The sequence below is a fragment of the Syngnathus typhle genome, linkage group LG8, assembly GCF_033458585.1.
Source record: "Syngnathus typhle isolate RoL2023-S1 ecotype Sweden linkage group LG8, RoL_Styp_1.0, whole genome shotgun sequence".
Lineage (NCBI taxonomy): Eukaryota > Metazoa > Chordata > Actinopteri > Syngnathiformes > Syngnathidae > Syngnathus > Syngnathus typhle.
This window is the reverse complement of record NC_083745.1, coordinates 16,288,170-16,309,304: the sequence shown is the minus strand read 5'-3', so window position 1 is coordinate 16,309,304 and position 21,135 is coordinate 16,288,170.

The window sequence follows — 21,135 nt, the reverse complement described above, 5'->3', positions numbered from 1 at the left end:
TGACCACCTCCAACGTTTGGTTTATGTTTAATAAGCATTTTTAATTTTATTGCTTAAATCGCATTTTCTCGGCGAGCTGAGCACTTTTTCTGAATTGTGCCGCTCCCGTCACTCTGGTTAGGTTGGCATCGAAAAAAACGCTCTCGGGTGCTTTAGAGTGCCGAGTTTATTACTGCGCATTAAGAAATGACCACCTCCAACGTTTGGTTTATGTTTTATAAGCATTTTTAATTTTATTGCTTAAATCGCATTTTCTCGGCGAGCTGAGCACTTTTTCTGAATTGTGCCGCTCCCGTCACTCTGGTTAGGTTGGCATCGAAAAAAACGCTCTCGGGTGCTTTAGAGTGCCGAGTTATTCACTGCGCACGAAGAAATGACCACCTCCAACGTTTGGTTTATGTTTTATAAGCATTTTTAATTTTATTGCTTAAATCGCATTTTCTCGGCGAGCTGAGCGCTTTTTCTGAATTGTGCCGCTCCCGTCACTCTGGTTAGGTTGGCATCGAAAAAAACGCTCTCGGGTGCTTTAGAGTGCCGAGTTTATTACTGCGCATTAAGAAATGACCACCTCCAACGTTTGGTTTGTGTTTTATAAGCATTTTTAATTTTATTGCTTAAATCGCATTTTCTCGGCGAGCTGAGCACTTTTTCTGAATTGTGCCGCTCCCGTCACTCTGGTTAGGTTGGCATCGAAAAAAACGCTCTCGGGTGCTTTAGAGTGCCGAGTTTATTACTGCGCATTAAGAAATGACCACCTCCAACGTTTGGTTTATGTTTTATAAGCATTTTTAATTTTATTGCTTAAATCGCATTTTCTCGGCGAGCTGAGCACTTTTTCTGAATTGTGCCGCTCCCGTCACTCTGGTTAGGTTGGCATCCAAAAAAACGCTCACGGGTGCTTTAGAGTGCCGAGTTTATTACTGCGCATTAAGAAATGACCACCTCCAACGTTTGGTTTATGTTTTATAAGCATTTTTAATTTTATTGCTTAAATCGCATTTTCTCGGCGAGCTGAGCACTTTTTCTGAATTGTGCCGCTCCCGTCACTCTGGTTAGGTTGGCATCGAAAAAAACGCTCTCGGGTGCTTTAGAGTGCCGAGTTATTCACTGCGCATGAAGAAATGACCACCTCCAACGTTTGGTTTATGTTTTATAAGCATTTTTAATTTTATTGCTTAAATCGCATTTTCTCGGCGAGCTGAGCGCTTTTTCTGAATTGTGCCGCTCCCGTCACTCTGGTTAGGTTGGCATCGAAAAAAACGCTCTCGGGTGCTTTAGAGTGCCGAGTTTATCACTGCGCATGAAGAAATGACCACCTCCAACGTTTGGTTTATGTTTTATAAGCATTTTTAATTTTATTGCTTAAATCGCATTTTCTCGGCGGGCTGAGCGCTTTTTCTGAATTGTGCCGCTCCCGTCACTCTGGTTAGGTTGGCATCGAAAAAAACGCTCTCGGGTGCTTTAGAGTGCCGAGTTATTCACTGCGCATGAAGAAATGACCACCTCCAACGTTTAGTTTATGTTTAATAAGCATTTTTAATTTTATTGCTTAAATCGCATTTTCTCGGCGAGCTGAGCGCTTTTTCTGAATTGTGCCGCTCCCGTCACTCTGGTTAGGTTGGCATCGAAAAAAACGCTCTCGGGTGCTTTAGAGTGCCGAGTTATTCACTGCGCATGAAGAAATGACCACCTCCAACGTTTGGTTTATGTTTAATAAGCATTTTTAATTTTATTGCTTAAATCGCATTTTCTCGGCGAGCTGAGCACTTTTTCTGAATTGTGCCGCTCCCGTCACTCTGGTTAGGTTGGCATCGAAAAAAACGCTCTCGGGTGCTTTAGAGTGCCGAGTTTATTACTGCGCATTAAGAAATGACCACCTCCAACGTTTGGTTTATGTTTTATAAGCATTTTTTATTTTATTGCTTAAATCGCATTTTCTCGGCGAGCTGAGCACTTTTTCTGAATTGTGCCGCTCCCGTCACTCTGGTTAGGTTGGCATCGAAAAAAACGCTCTCGGGTGCTTTAGAGTGCCGAGTTATTCACTGCGCACGAAGAAATGACCACCTCCAACGTTTGGTTTATGTTTTATAAGCATTTTTAATTTTATTGCTTAAATCGCATTTTCTCGGCGAGCTGAGCGCTTTTTCTGAATTGTGCCGCTCCCGTCACTCTGGTTAGGTTGGCATCGAAAAAAACGCTCTCGGGTGCTTTAGAGTGCCGAGTTTATTACTGCGCATTAAGAAATGACCACCTCCAACGTTTGGTTTATGTTTTATAAGCATTTTTAATTTTATTGCTTAAATCGCATTTTCTCGGCGAGCTGAGCACTTTTTCTGAATTGTGCCGCTCCCGTCACTCTGGTTAGGTTGGCATCGAAAAAAACGCTCTCGGGTGCTTTAGAGTGCCGAGTTTATTACTGCGCATTAAGAAATGACCACCTCCAACGTTTGGTTTATGTTTTATAAGCATTTTTAATTTTATTGCTTAAATCGCATTTTCTCGGCGAGCTGAGCACTTTTTCTGAATTGTGCCGCTCCCGTCACTCTGGTTAGGTTGGCATCGAAAAAAACGCTCTCGGGTGCTTTAGAGTGCCGAGTTATTCACTGCGCATGAAGAAATGACCACCTCCAACGTTTGGTTTATGTTTTATAAGCATTTTTAATTTTATTGCTTAAATCACATTTTTTCGGCGAGCTGAGCGCTTTTTCTGAATTGTGCCGCTCCCGTCACTCTGGTTAGGTTGGCATCGAAAAAAACGCTCGGGTGCTTTAGAGTGCCGAGTTATTCACTGCGCATGAAGAAATGACCACCTCCAACGTTTGGTTTATGTTTAATAAGCATTTTTAATTTTATTGCTTAAATCGCATTTTCTCGGCGAGCTGAGCACTTTTTCTGAATTGTGCCGCTCCCGTCACTCTGGTTAGGTTGGCATCGAAAAAAACGCTCTCGGGTGCTTTAGAGTGCCGAGTTTATTACTGCGCATTAAGAAATGACCACCTCCAACGTTTGGTTTATGTTTTATAAGCATTTTTAATTTTATTGCTTAAATCGCATTTTCTCGGCGAGCTGAGCACTTTTTCTGAATTGTGCCGCTCCCGTAACTCTGGTTAGGTTGGCATCGAAAAAAACGCTCTCGGGTGCTTTAGAGTGCCGAGTTATTCACTGCGCATGAAGAAATGACCACCTCCAACATTTGGTTTATGTTTAATAAGCATTTTTAATTTTATTGCTTAAATCGCATTTTCTCGGCGAGCTGAGCACCTTTTCTGAATTGTGCCGCTCCCGTCACTCTGGTTAGGTTGGCATCGAAAAAAACGCTCACGGGTGCTTTAGAGTGCCGAGTTTATTACTGCGCATTAAGAAATGACCACCTCCAACGTTTGGTTTATGTTTTATAAGCATTTTTAATTTTATTGCTTAAATCGCATTTTCTCGGCGAGCTGAGCACTTTTTCTGAATTGTGCCGCTCCCGTCACTCTGGTTAGGTTGGCATCGAAAAAAACGCTCTCGGGTGCTTTAGAGTGCCGAGTTATTCACTGCGCATGAAGAAATGACCACCTCCAACGTTTGGTTTATGTTTAATAAGCATTTTTAATTTTATTGCTTAAATCGCATTTTCTCGGCGAGCTGAGCGCTTTTTCTGAATTGTGCCGCTCCCGTCACTCTGGTTAGGTTGGCATCGAAAAAAACGCTCTTGGGTGCTTTAGAGTGCCGAGTTTATTACTGCGCATTAAGAAATGACCACCTCCAACGTTTGGTTTATGTTTTATAAGCATTTTTAATTTTATTGCTTAAATCGCATTTTCTCGGCGAGCTGAGCACTTTTTCTGAATTGTGCCGCTCCCGTCACTCTGGTTAGGTTGGCATCGAAAAAAACGCTATCGGGTGCTTTAGAGTGCCGAGTTATTCCCTGCGCACGAAGAAATGACCACCTCCAACGTTTGGTTTATGTTTAATAAGCATTTTTAATTTTATTGCTTAAATCGCATTTTCTCGGCGAGCTGAGCGCTTTTTCTGAATTGTGCCGCTCCCGTCACTCTGGTTAGGTTGGCATCGAAAAAAACGCTCTTGGGTGCTTTAGAGTGCCGAGTTTATTACTGCGCATTAAGAAATGACCACCTCCAACGTTTGGTTTATGTTTTATAAGCATTTTTAATTTTATTGCTTAAATCGCATTTTCTCGGCGAGCTGAGCACTTTTTCTGAATTGTGCCGCTCCCGTCACTCTGGTTAGGTTGGCATCGAAAAAAACGCTCTCGGGTGCTTTAGAGTGCCGAGTTTATTACTGCGCATTAAGAAATGACCACCTCCAACGTTTGGTTTATGTTTTATAAGCATTTTTAATTTTATTGCTTAAATCGCATTTTCTCGGCGAGCTGAGCACTTTTTCTGAATTGTGCCGCTCCCGTCACTCTGGTTAGGTTGGCATCGAAAAAAACGCTATCGGGTGCTTTAGAGTGCCGAGTTATTCACTGCGCATGAAGAAATGACCACCTCCAACGTTTGGTTTATGTTTAATAAGCATTTTTAATTTTATTGCTTAAATCGCATTTTCTCGGCGAGCTGAGCACTTTTTCTGAATTGTGCCGCTCCCGTCACTCTGGTTAGGTTGGCATCGAAAAAAACGCTCTCGGGTGCTTTAGAGTGCCGAGTTTATTACTGCGCGTTAAGAAATGACCACCTCCAACGTTTGGTTTATGTTTTAAAGCATTTTTAATTTTATTGCTTAAATCGCATTTTCTCGGCGAGCTGACCACTTTTTCTGAATTGTGCCGCTCCCGTCACTCTGGTTAGGTTGGCATCGAAAAAAACGCTCTCGGGTGCTTTAGAGTGCCGAGTTTATCACTGCGCATGAAGAAATGACCACCTCCGACGTTTGGTTTATGTTTTATAAGCATTTTTAATTTTATTGCTTAAATCGCATTTTCTCGGCGAGCTGAGCGCTTTTTCTGAATTGTGCCGCTCCCGTCACTCTGGTTAGGTTGGCATCGAAAAAAACGCTCTCGGGTGCTTTAGAGTGCCGAGTTTATCACTGCGCATGAAGAAATGACCACCTCCAACGTTTGGTTTATGTTTTATAAGCATTTTTAAATTTATTGCTTAATCGCATTTTCTCGGCGAGCTGAGCGCTTTTTCTGAATTGTGCCGCTCCCGTCACTCTGGTTAGGTTGGCATCGAAAAAAACGCTCTCGGGTGCTTTAGAGTGCCGAGTTATTCACTGCGCATGAAGAAATGACCACCTCCAACGTTTGGTTTATGTTTTATAAGCATTTTTAGTTTTATTGCTTAAATCGCATTTTCTCGGCGAGCTGAGCACTTTTTCTGAATTGTGCAGCTCCCGTCACTCTGGTTAGGTTGGCATCGAAAAAAACGCTCTCGGGTGCTTTAGAGTGCCGAGTTTATCACTGCGCATGAAGAAAAGACCACCTCCAACGTTTGGTTTATGTTTAATAAGCATTTTTAATTTTATTGCTTAAATCGCATTTTCTCGGCGAGCTGAGCACTTTTTCTGAATTGTGCCGCTCCCGTCACTCTGGTTAGGTTGGCATCGAAAAAAACGCTCTCGGGTGCTTTAGAGTGCCGACTTTATCACTGCGCATGAAGAAATGACCACCTCCAACGTTTGGTTTATGTTTTATAAGCATTTTTAATTTTATTGCTTAAATCGCATTTTCTCGGCGAGCTGAGCACTTTTTCTGAATTGTGCCGCTCCCGTCACTCTGGTTAGGTTGGCATCGAAAAAAAACGCTCACGGGTGCTTTAGAGTGCCGAGTTTATTACTGCGCATTAAGAAATGACCACCTCCAACGTTTGGTTTATGTTTTATAAGCATTTTTGAATTTATTGCTTAAATCGCATTTTCTCGGCGAGCTGAGCACTTTTTCTGAATTGTGCCGCTCCCGTCACTCTGGTTAGGTTGGCATCGAAAAAAACGCTCTCGGGTGCTTTAGAGTGCCGAGTTATTCACTGCGCATGAAGAAATGACCACCTCCAACGTTTGGTTTATGTTTTATAAGCATTTTTAATTTTATTGCTTAAATCGCATTTTCTCGGCGAGCTGAGCACTTTTTCTGAATTGTGCCGCTCCCGTCACTCTGGTTAGGTTGGCATCAAAAAAACGCTCTCGGGTGCTTTAGAGTGCCGAGTTTATCACTGCGCATGAAGAGATGACCACCTCCAACGTTTGGTTTATGTTTTATAAGCATTTTTAATTTTATTGCTTAAATCGCATTTTCTCGGCGAGCTGAGCGCTTTTTCTGAATTGTGCCGCTCCCGTCACTCTGGTTAGGTTGGCATCGAAAAAAACGCTCTCGGGTGCTTTAGAGTGCCGAGTTTATCACTGCGCATGAAGAAATGACCACCTCCAACGTTTGGTTTATGTTTTATAAGCATTTTTAATTTTATTGCTTAAATCGCATTTTCTCGGCGAGCTGAGCGCTTTTTCTGAATTGTGCCGCTCCCGTCACTCTGGTTAGGTTGGCATCGAAAAAAACGCTCTCGGGTGCTTTAGAGTGCCGAGTTATTCACTGCGCATGAAGAAATGACCACCTCCAACGTTTGGTTTATGTTTAATAAGCATTTTTAATTTTATTGCTTAAATCGCATTTTCTCGGCGAGCTGAGCACTTTTTCTGAATTGTGCCGCTCCCGTCACTCTGGTTAGGTTGGCATCGAAAAAAACGCTCTCGGGTGCTTTAGAGTGCCGAGTTTATTACTGCGCATTAAGAAATGACCACCTCCAACGTTTGGTTTATGTTTTATAAGCATTTTTAATTTTATTGCTTAAATCGCATTTTCTCGGCGAGCTGAGCACTTTTTCTGAATTGTGCCGCTCCCGTCACTCTGGTTAGGTTGGCATCGAAAAAAACGCTCTCGGGTGCTTTAGAGTGCCGAGTTATTCACTGCGCACGAAGAAATGACCACCTCCAACGTTTGGTTTATGTTTTATAAGCATTTTTAATTGTATTGCTTAAATCGCATTTTCTCGGCGAGCTGAGCGCTTTTTCTGAATTGTGCCGCTCCCGTCACTCTGGTTAGGTTGGCATCGAAAAAAACGCTCTCGGGTGCTTTAGAGTGCCGAGTTTATTACTGCGCATTAAGAAATAACCACCTCCAACGTTTGGTTTATGTTTTATAAGCATTTTTAATTTTATTGCTTAAATCGCATTTTCTCGGCGAGCTGAGCACTTTTTCTGAATTGTGCCGCCCCCGTCACTCTGGTTAGGTTGGCATCGAAAAAAACGCTCTCGGGTGCTTTAGAGTGCCGAGTTTATTACTGTGCATTAAGAAATGACCACCTCCAACGTTTGGTTTATGTTTTATAAGCATTTTTAATTTTATTGCTTAAATCGCATTTTCTCGGCGAGCTGAGCACTTTTTCTGAATTGTGCCGCTCCCGTCACTCTGGTTAGGTTGGCATCGAAAAAAACGCTATCGGGTGCTTTAGAGTGCCGAGTTATTCACTGCGCATGAAGAAATGACCACCTCCAACGTTTGGTTTATGTTTAATAAGCATTTTTAATTTTATTGCTTAAATCGCATTTTCTCGGCGAGCTGAGCACTTTTTCTGAATTGTGCCGCTCCCGTCACTCTGGTTAGGTTGGCATCGAAAAAAACGCTCTCGGGTGCTTTAGAGTGCCGAGTTTATTACTGCGCATTAAGAAATGACCACCTCCAACGTTTGGTTTATGTTTTATAAGCATTTTTAATTTTATTGCTTAAATCGCATTTTCTCGGCGAGCTGAGCACTTTTTCTGAATTGTGCCGCTCCCGTCACTCTGGTTAGGTTGGCATCGAAAAAAACGCTCTCGGGTGCTTTAGAGTGCCGAGTTATTCACTGCGCATGAAGAAATGACCACCTCCAACGTTTGGTTTATGTTTTATAAGCATTTTTAGTTTTATTGCTTAAATCGCATTTTCTCGGCGAGCTGAGCACTTTTTCTGAATTGTGCAGCTCCCGTCACTCTGGTTAGGTTGGCATCGAAAAAAACGCTCTCGGGTGCTTTAGAGTGCCGAGTTTATCACTGCGCATGAAGAAAAGACCACCTCCAACGTTTGGTTTATGTTTAATAAGCATTTTTAATTTTATTGCTTAAATCGCATTTTCTCGGCGAGCTGAGCACTTTTTCTGAATTGTGCCGCTCCCGTCACTCTGGTTAGGTTGGCATCGAAAAAAACGCTCTCGGGTGCTTTAGAGTGCCGACTTTATCACTGCGCATGAAGAAATGACCACCTCCAACGTTTGGTTTATGTTTTATAAGCATTTTTAATTTTATTGCTTAAATCGCATTTTCTCGGCGAGCTGAGCACTTTTTCTGAATTGTGCCGCTCCCGTCACTCTGGTTAGGTTGGCATCGAAAAAAAACGCTCACGGGTGCTTTAGAGTGCCGAGTTTATTACTGCGCATTAAGAAATGACCACCTCCAACGTTTGGTTTATGTTTTATAAGCATTTTTGAATTTATTGCTTAAATCGCATTTTCTCGGCGAGCTGAGCACTTTTTCTGAATTGTGCCGCTCCCGTCACTCTGGTTAGGTTGGCATCGAAAAAAACGCTCTCGGGTGCTTTAGAGTGCCGAGTTATTCACTGCGCATGAAGAAATGACCACCTCCAACGTTTGGTTTATGTTTTATAAGCATTTTTAATTTTATTGCTTAAATCGCATTTTCTCGGCGAGCTGAGCACTTTTTCTGAATTGTGCCGCTCCCGTCACTCTGGTTAGGTTGGCATCAAAAAAACGCTCTCGGGTGCTTTAGAGTGCCGAGTTTATCACTGCGCATGAAGAGATGACCACCTCCAACGTTTGGTTTATGTTTTATAAGCATTTTTAATTTTATTGCTTAAATCGCATTTTCTCGGCGAGCTGAGCGCTTTTTCTGAATTGTGCCGCTCCCGTCACTCTGGTTAGGTTGGCATCGAAAAAAACGCTCTCGGGTGCTTTAGAGTGCCGAGTTTATCACTGCGCATGAAGAAATGACCACCTCCAACGTTTGGTTTATGTTTTATAAGCATTTTTAATTTTATTGCTTAAATCGCATTTTCTCGGCGAGCTGAGCGCTTTTTCTGAATTGTGCCGCTCCCGTCACTCTGGTTAGGTTGGCATCGAAAAAAACGCTCTCGGGTGCTTTAGAGTGCCGAGTTATTCACTGCGCATGAAGAAATGACCACCTCCAACGTTTGGTTTATGTTTAATAAGCATTTTTAATTTTATTGCTTAAATCGCATTTTCTCGGCGAGCTGAGCACTTTTTCTGAATTGTGCCGCTCCCGTCACTCTGGTTAGGTTGGCATCGAAAAAAACGCTCTCGGGTGCTTTAGAGTGCCGAGTTTATTACTGCGCATTAAGAAATGACCACCTCCAACGTTTGGTTTATGTTTTATAAGCATTTTTAATTTTATTGCTTAAATCGCATTTTCTCGGCGAGCTGAGCACTTTTTCTGAATTGTGCCGCTCCCGTCACTCTGGTTAGGTTGGCATCGAAAAAAACGCTCTCGGGTGCTTTAGAGTGCCGAGTTATTCACTGCGCACGAAGAAATGACCACCTCCAACGTTTGGTTTATGTTTTATAAGCATTTTTAATTGTATTGCTTAAATCGCATTTTCTCGGCGAGCTGAGCGCTTTTTCTGAATTGTGCCGCTCCCGTCACTCTGGTTAGGTTGGCATCGAAAAAAACGCTCTCGGGTGCTTTAGAGTGCCGAGTTTATTACTGCGCATTAAGAAATAACCACCTCCAACGTTTGGTTTATGTTTTATAAGCATTTTTAATTTTATTGCTTAAATCGCATTTTCTCGGCGAGCTGAGCACTTTTTCTGAATTGTGCCGCCCCCGTCACTCTGGTTAGGTTGGCATCGAAAAAAACGCTCTCGGGTGCTTTAGAGTGCCGAGTTTATTACTGTGCATTAAGAAATGACCACCTCCAACGTTTGGTTTATGTTTTATAAGCATTTTTAATTTTATTGCTTAAATCGCATTTTCTCGGCGAGCTGAGCACTTTTTCTGAATTGTGCCGCTCCCGTCACTCTGGTTAGGTTGGCATCGAAAAAAACGCTATCGGGTGCTTTAGAGTGCCGAGTTATTCACTGCGCATGAAGAAATGACCACCTCCAACGTTTGGTTTATGTTTAATAAGCATTTTTAATTTTATTGCTTAAATCGCATTTTCTCGGCGAGCTGAGCACTTTTTCTGAATTGTGCCGCTCCCGTCACTCTGGTTAGGTTGGCATCGAAAAAAACGCTCTCGGGTGCTTTAGAGTGCCGAGTTTATTACTGCGCATTAAGAAATGACCACCTCCAACGTTTGGTTTATGTTTTATAAGCATTTTTAATTTTATTGCTTAAATCGCATTTTCTCGGCGAGCTGAGCACTTTTTCTGAATTGTGCCGCTCCCGTCACTCTGGTTAGGTTGGCATCGAAAAAAACGCTCTCGGGTGCTTTAGAGTGCCGAGTTATTCACTGCGCACGAAGAAATGACCACCTCCAACGTTTGGTTTATGTTTTATAAGCATTTTTAATTTTATTGCTTAAATCGCATTTTCTCGGCGAGCTGAGCGCTTTTTCTGAATTGTGCCGCTCCCGTCACTCTGGTTAGGTTGGCATCGAAAAAAACGCTCTCGGGTGCTTTAGAGTGCCGAGTTTATTACTGCGCATTAAGAAATAACCACCTCCAACGTTTGGTTTATGTTTTATAAGCATTTTTAATTTTATTGCTTAAATCGCATTTTCTCGGCGAGCTGAGCACTTTTTCTGAATTGTGCCGCCCCCGTCACTCTGGTTAGGTTGGCATCGAAAAAAACGCTCTCGGGTGCTTTAGAGTGCCGAGTTTATTACTGCGCATTAAGAAATGACCACCTCCAACGTTTGGTTTATGTTTTATAAGCATTTTTAATTTTATTGCTTAAATCGCATTTTCTCGGCGAGCTGAGCACTTTTTCTGAATTGTGCCGCTCCCGTCACTCTGGTTAGGTTGGCATCGAAAAAAACGCTATCGGGTGCTTTAGAGTGCCGAGTTTATTACTGCGCATTAAGAAATGACCACCTCCAACGTTTGGTTTATGTTTTATAAGCATTTTTAATTTTATTGCTTAAATCGCATTTTCTCGGCGAGCTGAGCACTTTTTCTGAATTGTGCCGCTCCCGTCACTCTGGTTAGGTTGGCATCGAAAAAAACGCTCTCGGGTGCTTTAGAGTGCCGAGTTATTCACTGCGCATGAAGAAATGACCACCTCCAACGTTTGGTTTATGTTTAATAAGCATTTTTAATTTTATTGCTTAAATCGCATTTTCTCGGCGAGCTGAGCACTTTTTCTGAATTGTGCCGCTCCCGTCACTCTGGTTAGGTTGGCATCGAAAAAAACGCTCTCGGGTGCTTTAGAGTGCCGAGTTTATTACTGCGCATTAAGAAATGACCACCTCCAACGTTTGGTTTATGTTTTATAAGCATTTTTAATTTTATTGCTTAAATCGCATTTTCTCGGCGAGCTGAGCACTTTTTCTGAATTGTGCCGCTCCCGTCACTCTGGTTAGGTTGGCATCGAAAAAAACGCTCTCGGGTGCTTTAGAGTGCCGAGTTATTCACTGCGCACGAAGAAATGACCACCTCCAACGTTTGGTTTATGTTTTATAAGCATTTTTAATTGTATTGCTTAAATCGCATTTTCTCGGCGAGCTGAGCGCTTTTTCTGAATTGTGCCGCTCCCGTCACTCTGGTTAGGTTGGCATCGAAAAAAACGCTCTCGGGTGCTTTAGAGTGCCGAGTTTATTACTGCGCATTAAGAAATAACCACCTCCAACGTTTGGTTTATGTTTTATAAGCATTTTTAATTTTATTGCTTAAATCGCATTTTCTCGGCGAGCTGAGCACTTTTTCTGAATTGTGCCGCCCCCGTCACTCTGGTTAGGTTGGCATCGAAAAAAACGCTCTCGGGTGCTTTAGAGTGCCGAGTTTATTACTGTGCATTAAGAAATGACCACCTCCAACGTTTGGTTTATGTTTTATAAGCATTTTTAATTTTATTGCTTAAATCGCATTTTCTCGGCGAGCTGAGCACTTTTTCTGAATTGTGCCGCTCCCGTCACTCTGGTTAGGTTGGCATCGAAAAAAACGCTATCGGGTGCTTTAGAGTGCCGAGTTATTCACTGCGCATGAAGAAATGACCACCTCCAACGTTTGGTTTATGTTTAATAAGCATTTTTAATTTTATTGCTTAAATCGCATTTTCTCGGCGAGCTGAGCACTTTTTCTGAATTGTGCCGCTCCCGTCACTCTGGTTAGGTTGGCATCGAAAAAAACGCTCTCGGGTGCTTTAGAGTGCCGAGTTTATTACTGCGCATTAAGAAATGACCACCTCCAACGTTTGGTTTATGTTTTATAAGCATTTTTAATTTTATTGCTTAAATCGCATTTTCTCGGCGAGCTGAGCACTTTTTCTGAATTGTGCCGCTCCCGTCACTCTGGTTAGGTTGGCATCGAAAAAAACGCTCTCGGGTGCTTTAGAGTGCCGAGTTATTCACTGCGCACGAAGAAATGACCACCTCCAACGTTTGGTTTATGTTTTATAAGCATTTTTAATTTTATTGCTTAAATCGCATTTTCTCGGCGAGCTGAGCGCTTTTTCTGAATTGTGCCGCTCCCGTCACTCTGGTTAGGTTGGCATCGAAAAAAACGCTTTTGGGTGCTTTAGAGTGCCGAGTTTATTACTGCGCATTAAGAAATAACCACCTCCAACGTTTGGTTTATGTTTTATAAGCATTTTTAATTTTATTGCTTAAATCGCATTTTCTCGGCGAGCTGAGCACTTTTTCTGAATTGTGCCGCCCCCGTCACTCTGGTTAGGTTGGCATCGAAAAAAACGCTCTCGGGTGCTTTAGAGTGCCGAGTTTATTACTGCGCATTAAGAAATGACCACCTCCAACGTTTGGTTTATGTTTTATAAGCATTTTTAATTTTATTGCTTAAATCGCATTTTCTCGGCGAGCTGAGCACTTTTTCTGAATTGTGCCGCTCCCGTCACTCTGGTTAGGTTGGCATCGAAAAAAACGCTATCGGGTGCTTTAGAGTGCCGAGTTATTCACTGCGCATGAAGAAATGACCACCTCCAACGTTTGGTTTATGTTTAATAAGCATTTTTAATTTTATTGCTTAAATCGCATTTTCTCGGCGAGCTGAGCACTTTTTCTGAATTGTGCCGCTCCCGTCACTCTGGTTAGGTTGGCATCGAAAAAAACGCTCTCGGGTGCTTTAGAGTGCCGAGTTTATTACTGCGCATTAAGAAATGACCACCTCCAACGTTTGGTTTATGTTTTATAAGCATTTTTAATTTTATTGCTTAAATCGCATTTTCTCGGCGAGCTGAGCACTTTTTCTGAATTGTGCCGCTCCCGTCACTCTGGTTAGGTTGGCATCGAAAAAAACGCTCTCGGGTGCTTTAGAGTGCCGAGTTTATTACTGCGCATTAAGAAATGACCACCTCCAACGTTTGGTTTATGTTTTATAAGCATTTTTAATTTTATTGCTTAAATCGCATTTTCTCGGCGAGCTGAGCACTTTTTCTGAATTGTGCCGCTCCCGTCACTCTGGTTAGGTTGGCATCGAAAAAAACGCTCTCGGGTGCTTTAGAGTGCCGAGTTTATCACTGCGCATGAAGAAATGACCACCTCCAACGTTTGGTTTATGTTTTATAAGCATTTTTAATTTTATTGCTTAAATCGCATTTTCTCGGCGAGCTGAGCGCTTTTTCTGAATTGTGCCGCTCCCGTCACTCTGGTTAGGTTGGCATCGAAAAAAACGCTCTCGGGTGCTTTAGAGTGCCGAGTTTATCACTGCGCATGAAGAAATGACCACCTCCAACGTTTGGTTTATGTTTTATAAGCATTTTTAATTTTATTGCTTAAATCGCAATTTCTCGGCGAGCTGAGCGCTTTTTCTGAATTGTGCCGCTCCCGTAACTCTGGTTAGGTTGGCATCGAAAAAAACGCTCTCGGGTGCTTTAGAGTGCCGAGTTTATCACTGCGCATGAAGAAATGACCACTTCCAACGTTTGGTTTATGTTTTATAAGCATTTTTAATTTTATTGCTTAAATCGCATTTTCGCGGCGAGCTGAGCACTTTTTCTGAATTGTGCCGCTCCCGTCACTCTGGTTAGGTTGGCATCGAAAAAAACGCTCTCGGGTGCTTTAGAGTGCCGAGTTTATTACTGCGCATTAAGAAATGACCACCTCCAACGTTTGGTTTATGTTTTATAAGCATTTTTAATTTTATTGCTTAAATCGCATTTTCTCGGCGAGCTGAGCACTTTTTCTGAATTGTGCCGCTCCCGTCACTCTGGTTAGGTTGGCATCGAAAAAAACGCTCTCGGGTGCTTTAGAGTGCCGAGTTATTCACTGCGCATGAAGAAATGACCACCTCCAACGTTTGGTTTATGTTTTATAAGCATTTTTAATTTTATTGCTTGAATCGCATTTTCTCGGCGAGCTGAGCACTTTTTCTGAATTGTGCCGCTCCCGTCACTCTGGTTAGGTTGGCATCGAAAAAAACGCTCTCGGGTGCTTTAGAGTGCCGAGTTTATCACTGCGCATGAAGAAATGACCACCTCCAACGTTTGGTTTATGTTTTATAAGCATTTTTAATTTTATTGCTTAAATCGCATTTTCTCGGCGAGCTGAGCGCTTTTTCTGAATTGTGCCGCTCCCGTCACTCTGGTTAGGTTGGCATCGAAAAAAACGCTCTCGGGTGCTTTAGAGTGCCGAGTTATTCACTGCGCATGAAGAAATGACCACCTCCAACGTTTGGTTTATGTTTAATAAGCATTTTTAATTTTATTGCTTAAATCGCATTTTCTCGGCGAGCTGAGCGCTTTTTCTGAATTGTGCCGCTCCCGTCACTCTGGTTAGGTTGGCATCGAAAAAAACGCTCTCTTGTGCTTTAGAGTGCCGAGTTATTCACTGCGCATGAAGAAATGACCACCTCCAACGTTTGGTTTATGTTTAATAAGCATTTTTAATTTTATTGCTTAAATCGCATTTTCTCGGCGAGCTGAGCACTTTTTCTGAATTGTGCCGCTCCCGTCACTCTGGTTAGGTTGGCATCGAAAAAAACGCTCTCGGGTGCTTTAGAGTGCCGAGTTTATTACTGCGCATTAAGAAATGACCACCTCCAACGTTTGGTTTATGTTTTATAAGCATTTTTAATTTTATTGCTTAAATCGCATTTTCTCGGCGAGCTGAGCACTTTTTCTGAAGTGTGCCGCTCCCGTCACTCTGGTTAGGTTGGCATCGAAAAAAACGCTCTCGGGTGCTTTAGAGTGCCGAGTTATTCACTGCGCACGAAGAAATGACCACCTCCAACGTTTGGTTTATGTTTTATAAGCATTTTTAATTGTATTGCTTAAATCGCATTTTCTCGGCGAGCTGAGCGCTTTTTCTGAATTGTGCCGCTCCCGTCACTCTGGTTAGGTTGGCATCGAAAAAAACGCTCTCGGGTGCTTTAGAGTGCCGAGTTTATTACTGCGCATTAAGAAATAACCACCTCCAACGTTTGGTTTATGTTTTATAAGCATTTTTAATTTTATTGCTTAAATCGCATTTTCTCGGCGAGCTGAGCACTTTTTCTGAATTGTGCCGCCCCCGTCACTCTGGTTAGGTTGGCATCGAAAAAAACGCTCTCGGGTGCTTTAGAGTGCCGAGTTTATTACTGCGCATTAAGAAATGACCACCTCCAACGTTTGGTTATAAGCATTTTTATTTTTATTGCTTAAATCGCATTTTCTCGGCGAGCTGAGCACTTTTTCTGAATTGTGCCGCTCCCGTCACTCTGGTTAGGTTGGCATCGAAAAAAACGCTATCGGGTGCTTTAGAGTGCCGAGTTATTCACTGCGCATGAAGAAATGACCACCTCCAACGTTTGGTTTATGTTTAATAAGCATTTTTAATTTTATTGCTTAAATCGCATTTTCTCGGCGAGCTGAGCACTTTTTCTGAATTGTGCCGCTCCCGTCACTCTGGTTAGGTTGGCATCGAAAAAAACGCTCTCGGGTGCTTTAGAGTGCCGAGTTTATTACTGCGCATTAAGAAATGACCACCTCCAACGTTTGGTTTATGTTTTATAAGCATTTTTAATTTTATTGCTTAAATCGCATTTTCTCGGCGAGCTGAGCACTTTTTCTGAATTGTGCCGCTCCCGTCACTCTGGTTAGGTTGGCATCGAAAAAAACGCTCTCGGGTGCTTTAGAGTGCCGAGTTATTCACTGCGCATGAAGAAATGACCACCTCCAACGTTTGGTTTATGTTTTATAAGCATTTTTAATTTTATTGCTTAAATCGCATTTTCTCGGTGAGCTGAGCACTTTTTCTGAATTGTGCCGCTCCCGTCACTCTGGTTAGGTTGGCATCGAAAAAAACGCTCTCGGGTGCTTTAGAGTGCCGAGTTTATTACTGCGCATTAAGAAATGACCACCTCCAACGTTTGGTTTATGTTTTATAAGCATTTTTAATTTTATTGCTTAAATCGCATTTTCTCGGCGAGCTGAGCACTTTTTCTGAATTGTGCCGCTCCCGTCACTCTGGTTAGGTTGGCATCGAAAAAAACGCTCTCGGGTGCTTTAGAGTGCCGAGTTATTCACTGCGCATTAAGAAATGACCACCTCCAACGTTTGGTTTATGTTTTATAAGCATTTTTAATTTTATTGCTTAAATCGCATTTTCTCGGCGAGCTGAGCACTTTTTCTGAATTGTGCCGCTCCCGTCACTCTGGTTAGGTTGGCATCGAAAAAAACGCTCTCGGGTGCTTTAGAGTGCCGAGTTATTCACTGCGCATGAAGAAATGACCACCTCCAACGTTTGGTTTATGTTTTATAAGCATTTTTAATTTTATTGCTTAAATCGCATTTTCTCGGCGAGCTGAGCACTTTTTCTGAATTGTGCCGCTCCCGTCACTCTGGTTAGGTTGGCATCGAAAAAAACGCTCTCGGGTGCTTTAGAGTGCCGAGTTTATCACTGCGCATGAAGAAATGACCACCTCCAACGTTTGGTTTATGTTTTATAAGCATTTTTAATTTTATTGCTTAAATCGCATTTTCTCGGCGAGCTGAGCGCTTTTTCTGAATTGTGCCGCTCCCGTCACTCTGGTTAGGTTGGCATCGAAAAAAACGCTCTCGGGTGCTTTAGAGTGCCGAGTTATTCACTGCGCATGAAGAAATGACCACCTCCAACGTTTGGTTTATGTTTAATAAGCATTTTTAATTTTATTGCTTAAATCGCATTTTCTCGGCGAGCTGAGCGCTTTTTCTGAATTGTGCCGCTCCCGTCACTCTGGTTAGGTTGGCATCGAAAAAAACGCTCTCGGGTGCTTTAGAGTGCCGAGTTTATTACTGCGCATTAAGAAATGACCACCTCCAACGTTTGGTTTATGTTTTATAAGCATTTTTAATTCTATTGCTTAAATCGCATTTTCTCGGCGAGCTGAGCACTTTTTCTGAATTGTGCCGCTCCCGTCACTCTGGTTAGGTTGGCATCGAAAAAAACGCTCTCGGGTGCTTTAGAGTGCCGAGTTTATTACTGCGCATTAAGAAATGACCACCTCCAACGTTTGGTTTATGTTTTATAAGCATTTTTAATTTTATTGCTTAAATCGCATTTTCTCGGCGAGCTGAGCACTTTTTCTGAATTGTGCCGCTCCCGTCACTCTGGTTAGGTTGGCATCGAAAAAAACGCTCTCGGGTGCTTTAGAGTGCCGAGTTATTCACTGCGCATGAAGAAATGACCACCTCCAACGTTTGGTTTATTTTTAATAAGCATTTTTAATTTTATTGCTTGAATCGCATTTTCTCGGCGAGATGAGCACTTTTTCTGAATTGTGCCGCTCCCGTCACTCTGGTTAGGTTGGCATCGAAAAAAACGCTCTCGGGTGCTTTAGAGTGCCGAGTTTATCACTGCGCATGAAGAAATGACCACCTCCAACGTTTGGTTTATGTTTTATAAGCATTTTTAATTTTATTGCTTAAATCGCATTTTCTCGGCGAGCTGAGCGCTTTTTCTGAATTGTGCCGCTCCCGTCACTCTGGTTAGGTTGGCATCGAAAAAAACGCTCTCGGGTGCTTTAGAGTGCCGAGTTTATCACTGCGCATGAAGAAATGACCACCTCCAACGTTTGGTTTATGTTTTATAAGCATTTTTAATTTTATTGCTTAAATCGCATTTTCTCGGCGAGCTGAGCACTTTTTCTGAATTGTGCCGCTCCCGTCACTCTGGTTAGGTTGGCATCGAAAAAAACGCTCTCGGGTGCTTTAGAGTGCCGAGTTTATCACTGCGCATGAAGAAATGATAACCTCCAACGTTTGGTTTATGTTTTATAAGCATTTTTAAATTTATTGCTTAAATCGCATTTTCTCGGCGAGCTGAGCGCTTTTTCTGAATTGTGCCGCTCCCGTCACTCTGGTTAGGTTGGCATCGAAAAAAACGCTCTCGGGTGCTTTAGAGTGCCGAGTTATTCACTGCGCATGAAGAAATGACCACCTCCAACGTTTGGTTTATGTTTTATAAGCATTTTTAGTTTTATTGCTTAAATCGCATTTTCTCGGCGAGCTGAGCACTTTTTCTGAATTGTGCCGCTCCCGTCACTCTGGTTAGGTTGGCATCGAAAAAAACGCTCTCGGGTGCTTTAGAGTGCCGAGTTTATCACTGCGCATGAAGAAATGACCACCTCCAACGTTTGGTTTATGTTTAATAAGCATTTTTAATTTTATTGCTTAAATCGCATTTTCTCGGCGAGCTGAGCACTTTTTCTGAATTGTGCCGCTCCCGTCACTCTGGTTAGGTTGGCATCGAAAAAAACGCTCTCGGGTGCTTTAGAGTGCCGACTTTATCACTGCGCATGAAGAACTGACCACCTCCAACGTTTGGTTTATGTTTTATAAGCATTTTTAATTTTATTGCTTAATCGAATTTTCTCGGCGAGCTGATCACTTTTTCTGAATTGTGCCGCTCCCGTCACTCTGGTTAGGTTGGCATCGAAAAAAACGCTCTCGGGTGCTTTAGAGTGCCGACTTTATCACTGCGCATGAAGAACTGACCACCTCCAACGTTTGGTTTATGTTTTATAAGCATTTTTAATTTTATTGCTTAAATCGAATTTTCTCGGCGAGCTGATCACTTTTTCTGAATTGTGCCGCTCCCGTCACTCTGGTTAGGTTGGCATCGAAAAAAACGCTCACGGGTGCTTTAGAGTGCCGAGTTTATTACTGCGCATTAAGAAATGACCACCTCCAACGTTTGGTTTATGTTTTATAAGCATTTTTAATTTTATTGCTTAAATCGCATTTTCTCGGCGAGCTGAGCACTTTTTCTGAATTGTGCCGCTTCCGTCACTCTGGTTAGGTTGGCATCGAAAAAAACGCTCTCGGGTGCTTTAGAGTGCAGAGTTATTCACTGCGCATGAAGAAATGACCACCTCCAACGTTTGGTTTATGTTTTATAAGCATTTTTAATTTTATTGCTTAAATCGCATTTTCTCGGCGAGCTGAGCACTTTTTCTGAATTGTGCCGCTCCCGTCACTCTGGTTAGGTTGGCATCGAAAAAAACGCTCTCGGGTGCTTTAAAGTGCCGAGTGTATCACTGCGCATGAAGAAATGACCACCTCCAACGTTTGGTTCATGTTTTATAAGCATTTTTAATTTTATTGCTTAAATCGCATTTTCTCGGCGAGCTGAGCGCTTTTTCTGAATTGTGCCGCTCCCGTCACTCTGGTTAGGTTGGCATCGAAAAAAACGCTCTCGGGTGCTTTAGAGTGCCGAGTTTATCACTGCGCATGAAGAAATGACCACCTCCAACGTTTGGTTTATGTTTTATACACTGTAAAAAAAAAACCGTTGTTTTTACGGTAAAAAACTGGCAGCTGTGGTTGCCAGAACTTTACCGTAATAAATATGGTGTAACATTTTTTTACATTACGGTAAAAGGATATTAGGACAGTTGATTTCACGTTTAAGATTGCCATTCAATTCAATATTTTACCGTATAAAAAAAAGGTTTTTCCAACAAAAGAAAAGCTGTTTTGCCATATATTTGACAAGAAAATACCGTATGAATGCCGCATAAATTAAATATTTTGCCATTAATTATTACACTATTTTACTGTAAAAGTAAAACTGTAATTTCCACGGTAAAAAACTGGCAGCTGTGGTTGCCAAAATTCTACCGTAATAAATACGGTAGAGCTTTTTCTGCTATTACGGTAAAAGGATTTTGTACTGTTGATTTGACAGGTAATATTGGTATTTTATTTCATATTTTACCGTATAAATAAATATTTTTTCCATCAAAATAAACAGTTTTGTTTTAAAATTGACATGTAAATACCTTATTAAATAAGGATTTTGCTAGGAAATGTTACAGTATTTTACTGTTCAATTAACAGTATCTAATATAAAATACTACGTTATTCTGTACAAATTCCCTGGAAATATCATATAAATAAAGGTTTTCCATTAAATATGACTGTGTTTCACCGTATACTTAAAGTGAAAAGAATATTTTGGTGTCCAAAATTTTACCGTAATAAATACGGTAGAGCTTTTTCTGCTATTACGGTAAAAGGATTATGTACTGTTGATTTTACAGGTAATTTTTGTATTTTATTTCATATTTTACCATATAAATAAATATTTTTTCCATCAAAAGAAACCTAGTTTTGATTTGTAATTGACATAGAAATACTATATAATATAAAAGATTTTGCCTAAAAGTATTTTAGTGTTTTACTGTACAATTAACAGTATTAAATATAAAATACTACTTAATTCTGTATAAATTCCCTTTAAATATCATATAAATAAAGGTTTTCCTTTATATATATATATATATACCGTTTTTCCCATGTATAATGCGCCCCCATGTATAATACGCACCCTAAAAATGGCTGGAAAAAAGCCTGTACCCATGTATAATACGCACCCAAATTTTGACTCTGTAAACGTAAAATTATTTCAGAAAAAAGATCATCTTTGGGAACAACCGGATGGTATTCTGCCGGTCAGTATCACTGCGCATGCGCTAGTAAACTCGATAGCGAAGAAATGTTTCAGATTTGTGTAGGGTACATTGTGACAGCAAACGAGCAGGTGATCGAGCAGGCATCTGATAC